The sequence below is a fragment of the Schistocerca americana genome, chromosome X (genome assembly GCF_021461395.2).
Source record: "Schistocerca americana isolate TAMUIC-IGC-003095 chromosome X, iqSchAmer2.1, whole genome shotgun sequence".
NCBI classification, from domain to species: domain Eukaryota; kingdom Metazoa; phylum Arthropoda; class Insecta; order Orthoptera; family Acrididae; genus Schistocerca; species Schistocerca americana.
The window spans coordinates 770,638,835-770,652,232 of NC_060130.1; the positions used below are offsets into that span (position 1 = coordinate 770,638,835).

The 13,398-nt window shown below is 39.9% G+C and overlaps 1 protein-coding gene and 1 non-coding gene across 2 annotated transcripts in view; one reads left to right on the forward strand and one right to left on the reverse strand.

Annotated features, from left to right (window-relative positions):
- The window catches only part of LOC124556306, a 307,525-nt gene that overhangs the window by 65,443 nt on the left and 228,684 nt on the right, over positions 1–13,398 (reverse strand). The gene's annotated exons all lie outside the window — the stretch shown is intronic.
- Positions 9,959–10,033, forward strand: Trnal-caa. Its single transcript has one exon. It is a non-coding gene; the product is annotated as a tRNA-Leu (tRNA).

Sequence of the window (13,398 nt, forward strand, 5' to 3'; positions counted from 1 at the left end):
ATCTTCTCATCTAATCTTCAGCACTCCCCTGTTATACCACATTTCACTTTTTTTTTTAGACTGAACTGTTCATCATTCACGCTTCACTTCCATACTAGGCTGCACTCCAGACAAATACCTCTAGAAAAGACCTCCTAACATTTATATTTGATTTTAACACATTTCACTTTTTCAGAAATGCTTTCCTTGCTATTGCCAGTTTGGACTTTATATCCTCCCTACTTTGGTCATCATTAGTTATTTTTCTGCACAAATAACAAAACTAACCTACTACTATTAGTGTCTCATTTACTAAAATAATTCCCTCACCATCACCTCATTTAATCTGACTATATTCCATTACTCTTGTTTTGCTTTTGTTCATGTTCATCTTATAACCTTTAACCAAAATGCTGCCTATTCTGTTCAGCTATTCTTTCAAGGCATTTGCTGTCTCTGACAGAACTTTGTGTTATTGGCAAATCTCAAAATTTTAAATTCCTCTCCCTGAATTTTAAGTCCTGTTACAAATTTCTCCTTGGTTTCCTTCATAGCTTGCTCAATGTACACATCAAATAACATCAGGCACAGTCTACAGCCAATAATAGAAAAAGGTGGATTATTCTCCATGATCTTATACCACTCTTGCTGCTAATATTAATTAGTTTTTTCTTTTAGAAACCGTTTTCATTAATAATGTATATAGACACAGCAACGTATAAGGATCTACAGGAAATTACGAAATTTGCATTTCATTACATTTTGTTATACACAGTATAATTTACAGTCTGTTGATGTCAATAGTGTAAGGAGTTCATACAGGAACATTTTATTTAAAGAAATAATCATCACAATTCTATCCTGATGGAAATTGTTTTAAAATTGACTTCGTTTATTTGAAAGCTCTTATTCTTCTCATTCAAGCAAATGTTTTACAATTTCTAAAAACTTAATATTCCAAAAGTTACTCATATTCAAAATGTTTGTTTTCCAGAATATCCTGATTTTAAAAAACTTTCCAAAATCCACTGGTATAATTTTGTAGCCCTGATTTTTCTACTTCAAAAAATGTATACTCTTATTGAAACAATCTGACAGTTTATAAATTATTCCAGTTAGAAAATTTCACTAATGGCAGGCCTTGTCTGGAAAATGCTTGGCAAATCTTGGGAACCCCTGAGCATATTAAAACTTCCCTGTAGTAAAGAAGTACCATTTTTAATTTATACAGATTCTGATTAAATAAATCTATTGTATCTTTGAAACTTTCTCTTTGTGTGTTTTTTTATGTTTATGTCTGAAATTAAATGGTACAGTCCTTTCCCTTCTCAGGATTTCTGTAATATGTGCATCTTTTTATTCCTGGCATATAAGCAACATTGACACAGCTACTGTATAGTAGCAGCTTAAACTGACAACTGTAAACAACAAACGTGCATTAGATCAAGCAGCTTTGGGGATATAGAAGTATGTAAGTTACTATATTTTGCGTATTTTTGTTCACTGATGTCTTATGGGATAATATTGTTTGGCAACTCCTCACTTAGGCTAAAAGTATTCATCACACAAAAGAAGATATTATGTGTGGAGTTCAAACACATACATCTTGCAGGTGTCCCTCTAATCCTAGAACACTGAAAGGTGGGGGGGATGTTACATTGCTACTAAACTATCATAAAGTTTACTACTCCACATTTTATTAAAGATAGTCAATTTATTGGTTATTTGTTAGCTAATTACCAGTATGAGCACTCCAAATTAAGTACAAAATGTCGTGTTACACTCTACTGCATTTGTAAATTTTGTGAGGGTTTAATAATGAGGATTAAGCAGCTGTGAATATTAACCATGACCTCACAGTACATTTATTCACTTATATAATCTGTTATCAACAATCCATCTGAGTTTGAGAGTAATAAAGATATTCGTATTTACAGCACTAGAGGGAAAAATGATCTGCATTACCCTTTATTGAATCTAGCTCTGCCACAGAAAGCAACAAATATGCAGTTATTAAACTCTTTGACAATATACCCATGGACATAAAATGTCTGGCAGATAGCAAAAATATCTTCGAATGTAGATTAAAGGGTTTTCTACTTAACAACTCCTTCTATACCATAGAAGAATTCTTGAGTAGAGATAATTACTTATAACAATACCATAAATGGCCAGTATGCAACAATATAATAATTATTGTTTATTTTTTACTTAGTTGCATGTAAGTGTTCTATGTTTGTTCTGTTGACACATTCCACATCATAACATTTATCGTGAATTTGATCTATGGAACAAGTACTATAACTAAGTGACTGAGCAGGCAGCATTCAATATTGGATATGCAGCCACAATATGTCAACAATGTTGTATCGCAAATTGCAATGGAGCAATGTCTATAAATCAAGTGCTCAATATATTCTTCAGAATGTTTTGAAGCAGAGAAAAATGTGCGCAAACTTTGACAGGCACACTTTGACTCCAAAACAAAAACAATGATGAATGGCTGCCTGCCATGACTTGGCTGAAATGCAAGATGTGAGCAACTCTATTCTGTAAAAAAGCATCACAGGTGACAAGACCTGGTGTTATCAACACCAACCTACCAAAGTATGACAAAGTGCAGAAATTCACATGAAGCATCAATGCTTTGAAGTCATAACTGACATTGAAGCCAATGTGATATGCAAGTTGAACAGTATCCCTAAGAAGGACTTTTCTGACAGTTTCACATGATGGTATGAATGTTCTGTTTGTTGTAGTCAACTGAGGGGAGACTACATAGAATGTCTAAAATGTTATAGTTGCCATCTTAACTGTTCTCTGATTTTTCTATTAATCCAGTCTTGAAACTTTTTGGGTCAACTGGGGTTTTCAGACATCATCCATAAAACCACAGTCAGTGGCTAGCGAGCATTCAGTATGTAAAAATCATTTAGTTGTCGTAAGTCATGATTGTGGAGTTATAGCGTAAAGTGTAGAGATTGGACTAAAAATATTGAAACACAGTGAGAAATGCATCCTTGAACATAAATGCAGATGCTAGCCAAGCCTGCATGTCATGCTGTTGTATTTGTCCATGAATGGCATCTGTGCAAGGCCCTCAATACACTGCAAGTGTCAGTCATGGTCAGAACAGTGTTCTGTGTTGTTGTCAGTACATTATGTCAGAGCTAAGTAAACTCAAACGTGGGAAAATAGTTGGTGATAGTATGATGAGTGTTTCTGTAACCAAGGGAGCTGGAGTGTTTGGTGTTTCAAGAGACACTGTATCAAAGTTTTATACTGCATAAAGGGCAAGTGGAAATAAATCATCTGCTAAGTCGCAGTGAGGACAAAAGCGTATGTTGAATGATCATGAGGGAAGATCATTGAAGGAGACTGTGGCGAATAGCTCAGGACTGGTTTTGTGATCACGAAAATGAACTCTCACATCTCCCCTGGGCACCACAGTCACCAGATCTTTGTGGTCTACTTTAGAGAGAAGGGTGCACGATCACTATTTAGCTTCATCATCACTGCCTAAAGTTGTCACTATTTTTCAGGACAAATGGTACGATATTCTCTTAAAAACCATACAGGACCTGTATTATCCATTCCGAGGTGACTGGAAGCTGTTTTGAATGCCAAGGGTTTTCCTACATGACAACAGGCATGGTAATGTGTTGTGGCTGTGGTGTTCGCATATTTTTGTCCACCTATTGAAGTATGCTACTTCACTGTGTTGCCATTTGAAAAATTGTGTTAAACTGCTCACAGATTATGTGAAGTGCTGACCTGTGAGTATTACAGTTGCAAACTGTGTGTTGGTCTTAAGGTAGCATGATTGACTGCGTGCAAGTACCCTATTTTAGTCATCCAGTAAGTGAGAATGGCGACAACGGCCGTACCACAGAGGTAACACCGGTTCCGGTTAGATTACCGAAGTTAAGCTCTATCACGCTGGGCTAGGGAGCTGGATGTGTGACCATCTGGTCTGCCAAGTGCTGTTGGCAAGCGGGGTGCACTCAGTCCTTGTGAGTCAAACTGAGGAGCTACTTGACTGAAAGTAGCGGCGCTGGTCTCGTAAACTGACATACAGCTGGGAGAGTAGTGTGCTGACCACATGCCCCTCCATATGATGCATGTGGGCTGAGGATAACATGGCAGCCAGTCGGTATCACTGAGTCTTCATAATAATAATAATAATAATAATAATAATAATAATAGCTTTATTCAACACAAGACACAAATACAGACATTAGACCATTCTTGCATAGACCGCCAAATAACCCACAAGTCGAAACAACAATAAAAACTATCAACACAATCATACACAACAAAATAAATAAAAACACAACTATGGAAGAGTTACAGCTACTGGTTTATATAGGAGTACTCACTACACTAAATATACACACTAGGCAGAGATCAGAACCAACCAACACACAGAAGAAACCCACAAAACCAGCATGGTAACACAGGCTACAGATCAGAATAGAAAAACTGAGAAAAGACATCAGACAGCTAACACAATTTATAAGAAATGAAATGTCAGAAAAAAAACGAACAAGGTTAGGTAGAATCTCACAACAAGAAGTGATAGAGCAATTAGATGAAAAGAAGCAGAAATTACAAGCATTGGCCAAATGACTTAGAAGATACAAAAAAAGTGAAAATAGAAGGAAACAAAACCAAACATTCAACACAAACCAAAAGAAATTTTACCAGACAATAGATAACACACACATTAAAATAGACAATCCACCAAACATAACAGACATGGAACACTTCTGGAGCAACATATGGTCAAACCTGGTACAACATAACAGGCATGCACGGTGGATACAAGCAGAAACAGATACATACAAGATGATACCACAAATGCCTGAAGTGATAATTTTGCAACATGAAGTCACCCAAGCAATTAATTCTATTCACAATTGGAAAGCCCCTGTGAAAGATAAAATAGCAAATTTCTGGCTAAAGAAATTCACCTCAACACATTCACATCTAACTAAATTATTTAACAGTTACATTGCAGACCCATACACATTCCCTGATACACTTACACATGGAATGACTTATCTGAAACCTAAAGATCAAGCAGACACAGCAAACCCAGCTAAATATCGCCCCATAACATGCCTACCAACAATATACAAAATATTAACTTCAGTCATTACACAGAAATTAATGACACCTACAACACAGAACAAAATTATAAATGAAGAACAAAAAGGCTGTTGCAAAGGAGCATGAGGATGTAAAGAGCAACTGATAATAGATGCAGAGGTGACATATCAAGCTAAAACTAAACAAAGGTCGCTACACTATGCATACATTGATTACCAAAAAGCTTTTGATAGTGTACCCCACTCATGGTTACTACAAATATTGGAAATATACAAAGTAGATCCTAAATTGATACAGTTCCTAAACATAGTAATGAAAAATTGGAAAACCACACTTAATATCCAAACAAATTCAAATAATATCACATCACAGCCAATACAGATTAAGCGTGGAATATACCAAAGAGACTCATTAAGTCCTTTCTGGTTCTGCCTTGCTCTGAACCCACTATCCAACATGCTAAATAATACAAATTATGGATACAATATTACTGGAACATACCCACACAAAATCACACATCTGCTATACATGGATGATCTAAAACTACTGGCAGCAACAAATCAACAACTCAACCAATTACTAAAGATAACAGAAGTATTCAGCAATGATATAAATATGGCTTTTGGAACAGACAAATGTAAGAAAAATAGCATAGTCAAGGGAAAACACACTAAACAAGAAGATTACATATTGGATAACCACAGCGACTGCATAGAAGCGATGGAAAAAACAGATACCTATAAATATCTAGGATACAGACAAAAAATAGGAATAGATAATACAAATATTAAAGAAGAACTAAAAGAAAAATATAGACAAAGACTAACAAAAATACTGAAAACAGAATTGACAGCAAGAAACAAGACAAAAGCTATAAATACTTATGCTATACCAATATTGACCTACTCATTTGGAGTAGTGAAATGGAGTAACACAGACCTAGAAGCACTCAATACACTTACACGATCACAATGCCACAAATATAGAATACATCACATACATTCAGCAACTGAAAGATTCACATTAAGCAGAAAGGAAGGAGGAAGGGCATTTATCAACATAAAAAACCTACATTATGGACAGGTAGACAATTTAAGAAAATTCTTTATAGAACGAACAGAAACTAGCAAAATACACAAAGCAATCACTCATATAAATACATCAGCTACACCACTGCAATTTCATAACCACTTCTACAACCCTTTAGATCACATAACATCAACAGATACAAAGAAAGTAAATTGGAAAAAGAAAACACTACATGGCTAGCACCTGTATCATCTAACACAGCCACACATAGATCAAGACACATCCAACACATGGCTAAGAAAAGGCAATATATACAGTGAGACGGAAGGATTCATGATTGCAATACAGGATCAAACAATAAACACCAGATATTACAGCAAGCATATTATTAAGGATCCCAATACCACAACAGATAAATGCAGACTTTGCAAACAACAAATAGAAACAGTAGATCACATCACAAGTGGATGTGCAATACTAGCAAATACAGAATACCCCAGAAGACATGACAATGTAGCAAAAATAACACATCAACAGCTTGCCTTACAACATAAACTTATAAAACAACATGTTCCCACATACAAGTATGCACCACAAAATATACTGGAGAACGATGAATACAAATTATACTGGAACAGAACCATTATAACAGATAAAACAACACCACATAACAAACCTGACATCATACTCACCAATAAAAAGAAGAAATTAACACAACTAATCGAAATATCCATACCCAATACAACAAATATACAAAAGAAAACAGGAGAAAAAATTGAAAAATACATCCAACTGGCTGAGGAAGTCAAGGACATGTGGCATCAGGATAAAGTTGACATTATACCAATTATACTATCAACTGCAGGAGTCATACCACACAATATCCACCAGTACATCAATGCAATACAGCTACATCCAAACTTATATATACAACTATAGAAATCTGTAATTATTGACACCTGTTCAATTACCCGAAAGTTCCTAAATGCAATGTAACATATACCGTACAGTTAAAAGAAAGTCACGCTTGATCAAGGTCAGCGTCACCTTCCATTTTTAACCAGACATAACGTCTGAGACAAGAAAGAAATAATAATAGCTTTATTCAACATCGAATGGTGCACTGCACATGTACAAAGAAACAGTAATGATTAAAGTTATTTGTACAATACACAAGACACATTCTTCTGAATGCATCATTAATTTACAACAAAATTACAATAAGATGTTTACTAATTTCTATTCACATGATTTCACAAAGCATTTGTTGTTCTTCATATAAGTATGGTACCCTTCTAATGTGTAGAAAGTGTGTTTTACTAAAAATTTCTTAAGCTGATGTTTCAGTTTAATTGTAGGAAGAGCCATGACTGCACTAGGCAGTGCATTAGCTAATTTTATACCTGCATACTGAGGCCCCTTTTCATAAAGTGCTGTTCTGTGGCTGCCAATGTAAAATCTTTCCTTATTTCTAGTATTGTATTGCTGGAAATATGAATAAGTGTTTGGGTGCAGTATTTTCACAAGCAATATGGCTTTTAGAATGTATGTGTTTATAATAGTTAACACCTCTGTTTTTGGAAACAAGTTGCCACAAGATTCCCTACATTTTGCCCCACAGATTATTCTCACACCCCTTTTTTGAAGAATGGGTAGCTTATCTAGATTAGCTTCGGTTGTTGCCCCCCAAATTTCAATACTGTAGTTCAAGTGAGAGGAGAAAAGAGCATGGTATGCAATTTTTAGGACTACAGTGTCTTTATAGAACTTGTTAATAGTACTGATTGCAAATATATTTTTTGACAACTTAGTTGCTAGGAAGTCAATATGTGTGTCCAATTTCAGGTTGCTTTGGATTGTTACACCAAGGAATTTTACACTAGGCTCTTTCTTTACCAATTCGTTGCCAATGTATAATTTAATTTCATTATTCAAACTACTTCTGTTAAACTACATCAAACATGTTTTACTGGTGCTTACATTTAAGTGGCTTTCATTAAAAAACTGAACAATTTCTTTTGTCACATTTTTACACTTGGCCTCTAGTTCATTACATGATTCCTTTTTACACACAATGGACATGTCATTGGCATAAAGAACAATTTTGGAATTTATAGTACAGTATTTAATATCATTTACATAGATCAAGAACAGAAGGGGACCCAACACCGAGCCCTGGCACACGCCATATTTTATGCAAGTGATCTCTGATTTGTAGACACCACTTTCCGTTTTAAGCAGAACAAACTGTTTTCTATTGCTCACATAACACTTTATTAGGTCATAATCAGCGCCTCTAATGCCCATGTTCCATAGCTTGTCTCATAGCATGTCAACATTCACACAATCAAAGGCTTTTTCCAGGTCTAGGCATACATGTGCCGCACGTTCCTTGCTTTCGATACCCCCTAACACCTCTTCAATTAGTTGAGCTGCTGCAGTGCTAGTTGATTTACCTTTTAGGAATCCATTTTGATTTTCAAACATCAGGTTGTGTTTGTTAAGAAAGTTTCTAATCCTGTTGTATATAACTATCTCAACTATTTTGGAAAAGACAGGAAGGATTGAGACTGGTCTGTAGTTTTCTATTTTGTTGTTGTCACTTTTCTTAAAAATGGGTGTTACCTGTGCTATTTTTAGTCTGTCTGGAAAGGTGCCTGATTCTATTATATTGCTGACTGCTACAAACAGGGGTACAGACACATTTTGGCTACAGGCTTTTAAAACATTAATATTTAGGCCATCATGCCCAGCTGAATTAGAGGGTTTTAGAGAGCTAATGATGCCCATTATTTCATGGTCACATGTATTACCTTTAAAACTTTAGTGCATGTTTTTATGTTTGTCATTTATGGCTTCCCCTACAGAAGAAAAATATTCGTTAAAAATATTTACAATTTCCAGTTGGTCTTTTATGAGCATGCCATTGTGGTTAATAGTAAAGTCCATACAGGATTTCTCATTGAAGGTTCTAAAACTGTTTATGACTGCCCAGATGCCAGCAGTTACGTTGTGTGAGTTTTGAAGTTTATTTGCAACATAGTTGCTCCTGGTCTGTGTGACTAAGTCCTTATAGTGTGCTTGATATATTTTGAAGGCTTCCTTTAGCTCAGGAAGCTCAGCATTGCACTATGGAGTAGTTTTAATTTTTCCCTAGCTTTACCCAAATATTTTTGTTTATATTTTTTGTTTGTTTCATTTTTGTGATTACAACTGGGCATGTGGTATCAAGGCAGTAATAGAAGTCAGCAGCAAAGCTATCATATGAAAAACTATTATTTTCAAACCATTTTATATGTGCTAGCATGCAGTTCAGTCTATTTATGTTGTCATTATACATTATTCTTTTAGTTCCAAATTGTTGCTTTGTGGTGACAGTGGGGGCCTCATGGAGCTCCAATTTAAGCTGTACTGCATGACCTGTTCAGGCAGAGTTTAGTTTTAGTAACTGAGAACCAGAGCGCTTAGCGACTTCCAAAAAACTGTACACATAGTATTGAACGCTTATGAAACTTTTTCTCACTGACATCCGCCGTAAAATGATGAAAAAGGAGTGGTAGAGCACTTGCCCGCGAAAGGCAAAGGTCCCGAGTTCGAGTGTCGGTCTGGCACACAGTTTTAATCTGCCAGGAAGTTTCATATCAGCACACACTCCGCTGCAGAGTGAAAATCTCATTCTGGAAACATCCCCGAGGCTGTGTCTAAGCCATGTCTCCGCAATATCCTTTCTTCCAGGAGTGCTAGTTCTGCAAGGTTCGCAGAAGAGCTTCTGTGAAGTTTGGAAGGTAGGAGACGAGGTACTGGCAGAAGTGGAGCTGTGAGGACGGGGCATGATTCGTGCTTGGATAGCTCAGTTGGTAGAGCACTTGCCCGCAAAAGGCAAAGGTCCCGAGTTCGAGTCTCGGTCTGGCACACAGTTTTAATCTGCCAGGAAGTTTCATATCAACACACACTCCGCTGCAAAGTGAAACTCTCATTCTGGAAACATCCCCGAGGCTGTGGCTAAGACATGTCTCCGCAATATCCTTTCTTTCAGGAGTGCTAGTTCTGCAAGGTTCGCAGAAGAGCTTCTGCGAAGTCTGGAAGGTAGGAGACGAGGTACTGGCAGAAGTGGAGCTGTGAGGACGGGGCGTGAGTCGTACTTGGGTAGCTCAGTTGGTAGAGCACTTGCCCGCGAAAGGCAAAGGTCCCGAGTTCCTGTCTCGGTCCGGCACACAGTTGTGATCTGCCAGGAAGTTTCAGTTATGAACCTCTTTTTTCACATCGCCGTCGGAGCTGCATCGCTTTGCGGCCAAATGTTCTGTTAACCTAGGGAACAGGTGATAGTCAATGGGCGCCAAATCAGGACTATAGGGTGCGTGGGTGATTGTGTTCCACTGAAACTGTTGCAGGAGAGCGTTGTCATGGAGAATGTGTACGCCGTTGCCCATCATTCCTCTTCTTCGGTTCTGAATTGCCCGTTTGAGTTTTTCAGAGTCTCACAGTACCTGTCAGCGTTAATTGTGGTCCCAGTGGGCATAAAGTCGACCAACAATACCCCTTTCCCATCCAAAAAAACGTTGTCATGACTTTACCGGCAGACTGTGTTTGTTTGAATTTCCGCGGCTTTGGCGAAGAAGGATGCCGCCACTGGCGTGATTGTTGCTTGGTCTCAGGTGTTAAGTTGTATGCCCAGGTTTCGTCACCCGTGACAACTGAGTCCAGAAACAGCATGGCGACGAGCTGGTATGGCTTGGGCATTCAAAAACTGCCACAGCGTCTACAAAAATGCATCGCCAGAAGTGGTGATTATGTCGAAAAATAGCTAAATGTTCGAGCTGTAAAATGATGTAAACCATTGTAGAAATAAACAGATCTATGTACTTATAAAAAAATAGGAGACCTTACTTTTGGGATTACCCTCGTATTAGACCCAGGTAAACCATGCCTAGGTTGTTTTAAATTTGACTGTATGTGATACCAGTACATCAGCCACATTAATTAATATTGTCACCCACCATATTAATTCCCTGTCATTGTCACAGGCCTTGGGAAAGTTAGTAGAATATACACTCCTGGAAATGGAAAAAAGAACACATTGACACCGGTGTGTCAGACCCACCATACTTGCTCCGGACACTGCGAGAGGGCTGTACAAGCAATGATCACACGCACGGCACAGCGGACACACCAGGAACCGCGGTGTTGGCCGTCGAATGGCGCTAGCTGCGCAGCATTTGTGCACCGCCGCCGTCAGTGTCAGCCAGTTTGCCGTGGCATACGGAGCTCCATCGCAGTCTTTAACACTGGTAGCGTGCCGCGACAGCGTGGACGTGAACCGTATGTGCAGTTGACGGACTTTGAGCGAGGGCGTATAGTGGGCATGCGGGAGGCCGGGTGGACGTACCGCCGAATTGCTCAACACGTGGGGCGTGAGGTCCCACAGTACATCGATGTTGTCGCCAGTGGTCGGCGGAAGGTGCACGTGCCCGTCGACCTGGGACCGGACCGCAGCGACGCACGGATGCACGCCAAGACCGTAGGATCCTACGCAGTGCCGTAGGGGACCGCACCGCCACTTCCCAGCAAATTAGGGACACTGTTGCTCCTGGGGTATCGGCGAGGACCATTCGCAACCGTCTCCATGAAGCTGGGCTACGGTCCCGCACACCGTTAGGCCGTCTTCCGCTCACGCCCCAACATCGTGCAGCCCGCCTCCAGTGGTGTCGCGACAGGCGTGAATGGAGGGACGAATGGAGACGTGTCGTCTTCAGCGATGAGAGTCGCTTCTGCCTTGGTGCCAATGATGGTCGTATGCGTGTTTGGCGCCGTGCAGGTGAGCGCCACAATCAGGACTGCATACGACCGAGGCACACAGAGCCAACACCCGGCATCATGGTGTGGGGAGCGATCTCCTACACTGGCCGTACACCACTGGTGATCGTCGAGGGGACACTGAATAGTGCACGGTACATCCAAACCGTCATCGAACCCATCGTTCTACCATTCCTAGACCAGCAAGGGAACTTGCTGTTCCAACAGGACAATGCACGTCCGCATGTATCCCGTGCCACCCAACGTGCTCTAGAAGGTGTAAGTCAACTACCCTGGCCAGCAAGATCTCCGGATCTGTCCCCCATTGAGCATGTTTGGGACTGGATGAAGCGTCGTCTCACGCGGTCTGCACGTCCAGCACGAACGCTGGTCCAACTGAGGCGCCAGGTGGAAATGGCATGGCAAGCCGTTCCACAGGACTACATCCAGCATCTCTACGATCGTCTCCATGGGAGAATAGCAGCCTGCATTGCTGCGAAAGGTGGATATACACTGTACTAGTGCCGACATTGTGCATGCTCTGTTGCCTGTGTCTATGTGCCTGTGGTTCTGTCAGTGTGATCATGTGATGTATCTGACCCCAGGAATGTGTCAATAAAGTTTCCCCTTCCTGGGACAATGAATTCACGGTGTTCTTATTTCAATTTCCAGGAGTGTAGATATCACCATATTCTGCTGATGAGAGTCTTCTCAGTATACACCACCTACAAGCATGTTCAAAAATGGTTCAAATGGCTCTGAGCACTATGGGACTTACCATCTGAAGTACAAGCGTGGCTCCAAACAACAGGATATACACTATCTGGTGACAAGTTTACGGACACCGTTACATAATGCAGAACTGACCACTAGGCGTCACGTGAGGTGGACTCGCCATGGCAGTATTGTGTTGTCGGTATCCCACTGCCACCAGTGTACAGCATGGGTCAGTGTCTGACCTGATCCAGTATACATTTTATACAGTAGATATCCCCACAACACCACTGATGAATCTGGCCTTATACGCTGATGACACAGCCTTGCGCACCAATAGCCTTAATGCATGAATACCGTAACGGAGAGTTCAGATGCACATAAATCAACTCGGCAGCTAGGCGACACAATGGTGACTAGCTTTCAACCCAAAAAAATGAAGGCCGTCATCATTATGAAATGGGTGGCGCCAGGATCTCTGCCACCGCCATCGTCAGAGGAACAGCTGTGAACCGGGCATCATCTGCCTGATACTTTGGCTTCGCGTCAGACAGACATCTACTTGGCGTCAACACAGGGCCGTTGGACGACTCAAGGACTTATATCCAACTCTCAGCCTACATTCGACGCTACCCTCTCACGCCGGTCTTGATATCTACAAATGCCTCATATGATCTTTCCTCGAATATGCAGTAGCTACTTGGGGCAGTGTTGCAGACACCCACGTCCGACGGCTGCAACAAATTCAGAGCAGGGATAGCGACTGACCCT